General features: G+C 37.4%; 1 non-coding gene across 1 annotated transcript; it reads left to right on the top strand.

The window, feature by feature from the left end:
• The first annotated feature begins 1,916 nt into the window (after positions 1 to 1,916).
• On the top strand, positions 1,917 to 1,998 carry TRNAS-CGA (transfer RNA serine (anticodon CGA)). Its single transcript has one exon. It is a non-coding gene; the product is annotated as a tRNA-Ser (tRNA).
• The last annotated feature ends 7,397 nt before the right edge of the window (positions 1,999 to 9,395 follow it).

Raw genomic sequence — 9,395 nt, 5'->3', positions numbered from 1 at the left:
AAATATCACATTTTGCAATTCCACACAAAACATAAATGACAGTCCTCTTGAGAAGTGCAAACAAACTAATAAAATAACACTAATGCCTCCACCACAGTGATAAATGGGAGTTCAGCTCCCTTAGGAAACAGGCTCACCAGATGCTGTTGCCATTCACTGTCATGTTTGGCAAATGAACTCAGTGATTATATTGAAGAGCCGCTATTGGACGCCACACTCCGTTTAGATGCTTGACTTTAAACTCCACATATAGGAATAAAAGTAGAGACAAAGCCTCCGATAGTAAAAATCACTTAGGATAGTATATTTATTAAAAGATATAGTGCACATACATCAGATACAAGTAAGAGAAGCCTTCATGTTATGTGGCACAAGACATGCTGAGAGGCACTGTGTCCCTCGATCTCACCGCTCCTTCACTCTCTAGGCATCAGATCACCTTCGCAGCCTCAGCATACAGTTGCCATGTAGCCATGTTGATTTGGGCCATTATGTTTTTATGGTACCAGGTTAAAAAAATATACGGTATATATTTTTTTTTTCAAAGCTGAATGCAACTGCACAAATGCTGTTTTAGTGTAACCATAATAATCACCTTGTGTGTTGCTAGACCAAATATTGTTTTTGAAAGAACTAGGAAAAATGTATGTGCGTATTCTTAAACGGCTTTATGGGTTACAGCGCCTGGGCAGTTATTCACATATAAAAGTAATGAAAATACCAAAATATCAATGTACCAGCATTACAAATTGCAGTAACAGTAAAAGAACATGTATTTCATGAATGCCATCTCATGGGATTGTAGTATATCAATCCACTACGGTGCAGTGAGAAGGCTGCAGATCATTTACGGCACTAGTTACAAGTGAAATCTTCATCAGAATAGACAGGAATAAAAGGTTGCATCAGATAAAATAATATATATTCATCAAACTATATAAAATATGTCCAGTTCATATGTAGGAGTAACTAGGGAAGAAAGAAATGCTTGTTTACTAAATGTTAAAGCTGTTCCTTGGGCAGTTGTGGCCATTTTCAACCTGAAGTGTTTATTGATCCTGCAATCACTTCCCTTTACAAAAAAAAAAACAACCAATACTATATGAAAAATGTGATTCTTGAGTACCATTTCTGTCATAAAATAAATTCTGCATTTTAAAACACTCACACACCCTACTGATCACAGATCTGCTAATCAAAAAACAAAACACATATTGCCTTGAGTAAAAAGTAATTAAGGGCGCAAATAGAACATGCACTAGTATATCATAGGATAAAGTGCATAATATATTATACGAAGGTAAATATTATATTTGTGTCAGAATCCAAAGTTCAGAGATCATTTATAAATATAAATAAACAATATATTATAAAAATAAACAAAATATTAATTTGGGTCTTCTGTGCAAACTCCAACACCGTGCCTTCCAAAGTGCAATGTGCTTCAATTCTTGACAAAAAAAGTGTTTCACCCAAAGTGACATATAAATGTGCTCACCAGATATCTAAGGCCACAAAGTGACCACCAGGCATATAAATGAAAGGATTCCTTCTTCCATTGGTCAGATACTTCCAAGCCACACTCAGCCTTAACAAGCAGCCTCCGAGATTAGCCCGGACCACACTCCAGTCATAAATGGCATGAAATACTATAGACTTCAGTCAACTATACTCTTGAGTATGTATCCAGAGGTCCCTTTCATTCAATGTGTAAAGTTAGGCTCTACCATAAATGAGCCACAGAAAGGTATACATAGTGTAATATTGTCTAAGGTACAGCCGGTTGCAGCACAGCTGGGGGAAGAGGCAGAGGCCGGTCCATCACTGAATGTGTGATGTAAGAAGCACGATGTGTGTCTCAGCTGTCGGTGGGAGCGGAGGACTCCTGTATCATGCGTGTCAAGCCTCAATTTTGTGTAGTTGTGGCCGAGTGGTAAAGGCGATGGCCTCGAAATCCGTTAGGGTCTCCTGGCGCAGGTTCAAATCCTGCCAACTATGGTATGTTCTTGGATAGTTCCACAAAGGTTTGACATTATGAATTCAGCAGGCACATCCTTACGCTACAAATCTTCACTTGCAGCTTTCTCTCCAGCAATGAAAACTAAGACCAACAGTGACATAACCAAATCTAATGAGACTAGTACTAAGGGCCAGCAGTGTATTGGATGTTCTGACACTGTACATATACAGCTATGAAACTGGAGTGCCTAAGCAGAGGAAGTGCAATGTGGTTTTGAAATTGAGGCTTCACACGCATGATACAGGAGTCCTCCGCTCCCCCCGACAGCTGAGACACCTGCCACACTTCTTGTATCACACATTCAGTGACGGACCGGCCTCTGCCTCTTCCCCCAGCTGTGCTGCAACATGCTGTACCTTATATACAACTTATAAGTGCTTTTTAAATAAATTAAAGACAATATTACACTATTTATGCCTTTCTGTGGCTTGTTTATGGTGGAGCTTAATTTTACAGATTGAATGAAAGGGAGGTGTAGATACATACTCAAGAGTATAGTTGACTGAAGTCTATACTATTTCATGCCATTTATGACTGGAGTGTGGTCCGGGCTAATCTTAGAGGTAGCTTGAGTGTGGCTTGGAAGTATTTAGCCAACGGAAGAAGGAATCCTTTCATTTATATGCCTGGTGGTCACTTTGTGGCCTTAGATATCTGGTGAGCACATTTATATGTCACTTCTGGTGAAGCACTTTTTTTTGTCAAGAATTTAAGCACATTGCACATTAGGAGGCACGGTGTTGGAGTTTGCACACCCGAATTAATATGTTGTTTATTTTTATAATATATTGTTTATTTATATTCATAAATGATTTCTGAACTTTGGACTCTGACACAAATATAATATTTGCCTTCATATGATATATTATGCACTTTATCCTATAATATACTAGTACATGTTCTATTTGCACCCTTAATCACTTTTTACACATTCTTTATTAGTTATTACAAATTTTTGGTGCTGCATTCAAATATTTTAGATTAATATATGTGGCACCATTTCCTCATTTTTATCTTTCACATATTTCCTTGAGTGTAACTTCAACAACAGTATTTATCTGAAATTCTTGTTTGTAAGTACAAAGGAGAAATAATATATATTGAAGGCTCACAAAACAAGGCCAAACAGAAGCCTAATATTTATCAAATAAAAAAAAATCCAATTGGATCGCAGAGATATCTTTCTTTGATAAATGCAGTGCTATTTCTTGGCTTAGGTTTCCCAGCAGCAAACCATCCAGCTGTCCCTGTGTACCAGACTCTACAATCATTTTTTATGTCCGTTCTCCATTAAAACCAGGTGTAGAGAATATCTACTGCAGCTATTCATTGTACCATGAGAGAAGTGCCCATTACTTACAGCACACACTGCATTACTAATTGTACAAAAAGGAACACCAGTAACAGGTAACCAATATTTTCACTCAAATAAATAACCCAAAAAACAAACAAGTGCAAGTTAAATATAAAATATAATTAAGAATACATTTATTAACAAGTAAATCCTCTTTAAAGTGTTACTAAACCCAGGACCAGCATTCACTATATCTGGTCTCCCACAGTTCACAGAACATGAAAATGCAATGGGAATGCAGATTGCTCTTTCTCCCTTTGTTTATAATCTAGCTTAAATTTACCAAATATATAACACAGACACCATTGAGTGGCAAAATATGTCCGCGGCACATTTATTGGTTTTAAATATCATTTTCAATGAATAACAACTTCATATAAATATATTATTTATTAATACATTTTCCTTGAACTTTATGAATCTGCAAAATATAACTTTGCTCAGCCATAAAACGACTCGAGCACAAATCTCATAAATCATAAATACCAGTCCCCAATCGCCGCACTTGGATCTTCAAGTCCGGCCCCACCCCAAGACTGCAGCCGACTCAATACTAAAACGTAACCCTAAATTAAAGATATCCTACATCAGATAAGTGCACTCCATCTGATCTGTATAAGCCACTAAAGCCTCCTTCAAGATCTAGGCGTCTGTTTGAAAATCCGCCTATAATAGGCATACATTTTTCCATTGTTTTATTTATTCTACATCTAATCTTTTCCAAATTTTTAAAGTTAGGATTGCTTAACCACAAAAGCCTGGGAACAATTTCTGAAAAAAAAATTACTGTAGTATTTGGGGATCACATAGTGAAATGCTTCGTTTTATACATGAGATCCAGGGCGTTGACTTTACCCATATCATTCTCCCCAAGGTGGATGATTACAGTATTAGGTTAATGTCAAACTTCAAACAACCTGCAAATATGAAAAGACAGAAAATAGCCCTGCGGGGTGACTTTCCAGAATACTTGAAATTTAGCATAATCCAATGAGAGATTCAATGTATAGCAACGTAGTGCAGCTCTTTTGAACTCCCAGTAAATAAATGAGTATCCTAGAATCCAAAAAAATCTTCTCTCACCTGGAATTTAAAAAGAAAGGTCAGGTCTCACATGAATTTTAAAACATTGAGATTCCCATCTGCCCAACCTATGTATGATGGAGTCATCAAGTCCCATTCTTGCAGCCTCCGAAGCTGCCCCAATACGAAAAGAATGTGACGTAACTCTCAAGTGTTGTAATCCTAACTCCTTCACGCAACTTTTCAAAACAAAATTAAAATAGTACCTTGTCATAGGAGAACTATCTGCAAGAAGAAGTAATTGACCACACGTCTGAGGCTTAATGTGAATGTAATTCTTTACCAGGACTAATGGGCATATCATTTCATCAACACATGTATGTAGATTAATCCACTTACCTCTACCAATGCTATCTGTCTTGGGATAAACAATTTAATCCCTTCATCCATGACTTCCACATACTGTAGTAAAAGACCAGCATGAGTTAAATTTGTATTTGGAAGCAGTGCTGAGATTTGTAATGCTCCAAAAAATGCTAATGCAAACGCTACCTTAAAAAGCTTAGATTTAAATTCTGAGAAACAAACTTCTGAAGTAATCATACAAATCTTTTTCAATATCTCAATTGAAATAGGTCTCCTTTTATCAGCGTTATAATGGTTCTTCCTGTAACCTTTCAGAGCTCGTTGTGCAGAGAAAAAACATGTACAACTAGGCAGACTTTGCATTTTTAGAAAAAATAATACTCCTGCCAGAAATTTAGCAATATAGCATTAAGGAACATAAGAATGCTAATATTACCTGTTCTGAAGGAGATTTGAAACGGAAATTAAAATCTCTAGCCAAATTAACCAATTTTTTCCATGCAGCGGTATATTCTGCCCATGTGCTATTTGTGACTGACTTTTTTATATAGTCTTTAATGATTTCTAAATTTAATTCCAAAGATACTCTGGGCATGTTATCCCCTTGGCGTTGGGTAGTAACTGACGGAATCTTGAAATCTGAAATTGAGACAAAGAGTCTGCTATTTGATTCTCCTTTCCCAGCAGATGTTTAGCTTTTAACCATGTATTGTGATGTAAACATAGGAAATACCAAATGTCTAAATAATTTAATCATTAATAATGATTTTGATGATAAGCAATTCGCCACGTACAATACACCTGTATTATCAGTTTGTATTAAAATCCTTTTATTGCCTAAATTTCAAGCGTCACTACTAGCGGAAATAACTCTAAAACGTATTTACCCATCTAGAAGGCCATTTGCAGCAGCACCAATGCGTCTTTCATACTGCCGAGAAGCCACAAGACCCCGCCACATCTATAAAAAACTCAAAATCTGCAGAAAACTTGAAATGATCTTGTAAAAAAGAGCGACCATTATAGCTGTCAAAAAACTTTAACCACACTGCTAAATCTTCTTTTAGCTCAGAAATTAGCCTAACATGCGCAAATGGAGATTTGATGCCTGAGATGACCAGACGCAAAAAGACCCTACCCACTGGCATTATACGAGATGCAAAGGCTAATAAACCTAATAGCGACCGTAGTTCTTTAAAAAAATAAAAATGTTTTTTTTTTTAAAAGAACACAGATATTATGGATTTTAATTTATCTATTTTGTTCAAAGGTAATCTAAATTCTAAATTTATTGTGTCAATATTAATACCTAAAAAAATAATTGAAGGTGTGGGATGCACTGTTTTTTCAGCTGCCAAAGGAATACCAAAGTATACAGCAATCTTAACAAAAAGCTGAAGCATGAGATAACAGATAGGGGAGTCTGCATGACCTATGAATAGGAAGTCATCCAGATAATGTAGGATCCCTTCATATCCAGACTCAAATTTTACCACCCATTCCAAAAATGTGGCAAATTTTTCGAAATAGGCACCAGATATTGAGCAGCCCATAGGTAAGCACATATCATAATAAAAGTTATTTTCAAAATGAATACCTAACAAATTATATTCTTCTGGAGCGATTGGTAATAAGTGGAAAGCCACCTTTATACCCATCTTGGCTAACAAAGCTGCCCTACCAAATTTTCTCATTTTAAAAACTGCTTCTCAAATGTGCAGCGTGAAACTGAAGACAAACTTTCTTCAATCTCATCATTTAAAGATGCCCCCTTTGGGTATGACAGCTGGTGTATAAGCCTGTATGAGTTTTGCTCCTTTTTTGGGATAATACCTAACGGCGAGATTCAAAAGCTGATAAATGGAGGATTTTTAAAAGGAACAACCATATTGCCTTCCGATACTTCTTTATTTCATTTTTCTTTTACGATATGAGGGAATAGATTAACAGACTTTAGATTTTCAACCATATTACAACCACCACCACTGAATATAGGAAATGGAAAACCACGTGAAAACCCATTAACTAAAATTTTGGCTGTCCCCTGGTCTGGATAAATTTCCAACCAGTAAAGCATTCTTGCTACTCTCACTGGGGTGTGTGCTTTTTGCAGTATGTTCTCTTTGTCCTTGAAAATTACCCCTTTTGAAACACTTAACTAATGCATGTGTACCTGAACATTGTGAACATTCGTGCCTATATTTACAGGCATTACCCTATCTGCATTGTATTTCATTAAATGCATAGCAGAAACCTTTTTTGTATGGCAAGATAAAAGACGTGGGTGCCAGTTTAGAAAATGTAGATTTTTGTGGCAATATTTAATTAAGCAATAGCCCCACATCTTTCATACCCCAATTTAAAGATGGATAAATAGACAGTTTTTGTCTGAATGATTTGTCGCAATTATACCATCCTAATCCTTCAATTCTTGTATGTCTCCAGTAAATATTCTAGGTGCTGAAAAAGTCCACAACAGAATTCTGGGTGCTTCTCGCCCAGAACACTTGCATAAATTGTGAATGACTGAAGCCAGTTATGGAAAGATCTCGCCACTGGTCTACACCTATCATCATAAAGTTTTCTTTCAGATTTTGCTATAAAATCTTTGGAAGATGGCAATAGTGTCAATATGTCTATAAACTCACCCTTCCAGATTTTTTTCTTGTTTGATTGGAAAGAGGATATCCCAGTAGTGAGATCTCACACGGTAGCGCTTATTTTATAAGACAAAAAACAAAAAAACACTGCGCTATCCAAAAAAATAAAAAAGCAGCTAACACACTAAACTGGATAATTTAGTTCAAATAATAAGTGTATAAAAAGTGTTGCGCTATAGAACATATTCAGTATAAAGGTGTAACAAAATTGGCTTAAATGCGCAACACTTTTTATACACTTAGCGCTTATTTTATACATGTTTCAGGGACTGATGAAATAGACAAATGCTAGAGGAATCAGTAATTTCTACAACATAATTTAAACAATTAGAGTTTGCCACATAATTAGTGCTATTTCCATCTTAAACTATATTCATATTATTTGTATTACTCGACTATACTGCTGCATAATTAGGCCTCACATTCACATTTGCAGCCATTTTGTTAGATAAGTTTGCAATAAATTAATTAATATTATTTAGTATGCTGTATAACTCACAGTGAACACTAGGTGGTATTGGTGCACTGTTGTGAATAGGAGCAGCTATATCCTGCTCGCTGTTTCCTTCGCTGGTCAGCGAGGGTATTGGCTGCCCAAGTTCTGACATTAGCCTGCTTTCACGGTTTACTTGTCTGGAGCTGTGCCCATCAACCGCTCCTGTGACTGAACTTTCCTCCTGTTCCCCGCTCTGAATAATTTGAGTGCATCTACCGCTGTCTCTTCTGGGTGGTGACGGGGCTAGGACCCTCCCCTTTTTCTTATTCCTCTGACTTGTTCTTATATGACCAGTCTCTGTGGTCGCATCTTCCAGCAGTGTTTGCTGCTGTTCTGTAATACTAAAAGGTGGGGGCGGCCGGGATGGGGGACCTCTTCGGCTCTGACTGCACTGTTCAGGGCTCCGGAGTGGAGGTCTCCCTCTCCTCAGGTGGTGAACAAGAGAGCCTTCATTTCTCTCTGCTATTTCTTCTGCTCTGTCCCTGCTATGTCTCTGTGTCTTCATCAGCCAATTGAAGGCACCGTTGTAGCCATTCTTCTCCCCCACTGCTACCTGCTACCTCCAGCACTTGCCTCACTAGGGATTTAGTGGACATGACAGAGGTAAGGTGGAGCTCCTTCAGCTGTGACACACCCACTGGCGGTTACCTCAGAGCAGGGTCCTATTTATAATAAGCCCCGCTTTTAGAATTTTCCAGTTGCATCAAGTGACCTTCTGGGAATTTTCCAGATAGGTATATATATTAATTATGAAAGGGAGGGGCCCATGTTGTTATGTTCATATGCCCTGAAATACCTTTTCTCATCAGCAGCTAGAGCAGTCTTGTGACTTCTATCAGTGCCCAGCCAAGCACTGGTTAAATCTTGTAGGAGGAGATTTTTTGACTATCCCATGAAATTACAAGACCACTGACACTCTGTCTGAACAGCGCTGATTGGCCCTGTGCTGATCACATGCACCCTCCCAAGAAAAAAAAACTCTCTATCAATACACACCAAACTGAGCATGTGCAGCTTCACTCCATAGACTCTGTGTTATCAGGAAATGATTAGGGGACAGTGGAAGGAGGGGAGATAAGAGAAGACAGGATCAAATAACCTTTATACACAATGCAGAAGATTAACCACTTAGGTTCCACAGTGAGTATAACAATCATGCTTTACTGCATATACAGACTGATTTTATTGTTGTTGGTTTAGTAACACTTTAAGTCTATTAATCAGTTGTTGATGGATTCTTGAAGAATCCAACTCTCAAATGCTTATTTAACTATTTGGAGACTATGTAAATGAAAATACATCACAGCATCCCAAGTCTAGTCTTCTGTTATGACCCAGCTCAAGCAGTGTTCCCCATTATTCATACATGGAATCCAACAAGGGGCAATGACCATGTTACAACATTGGTGATGAGTGAAAGTGCTTGGGTTCAATTTGTGGAAGCTTCAAAATTGTAATAAGCCCCCTACCCATAGA

The sequence above is a fragment of the Lithobates pipiens genome, unplaced genomic scaffold (assembly GCF_037356315.1).
Source record: "Lithobates pipiens isolate NorthernLeopardFrog02 unplaced genomic scaffold, aLitPip1_a1.2 Scaffold_8, whole genome shotgun sequence".
Lineage (NCBI taxonomy): Eukaryota > Metazoa > Chordata > Amphibia > Anura > Ranidae > Lithobates > Lithobates pipiens.
The sequence above is the reverse complement of the archived record's forward strand: the minus strand, read 5'-3'. Positions and strand labels throughout refer to the sequence as shown.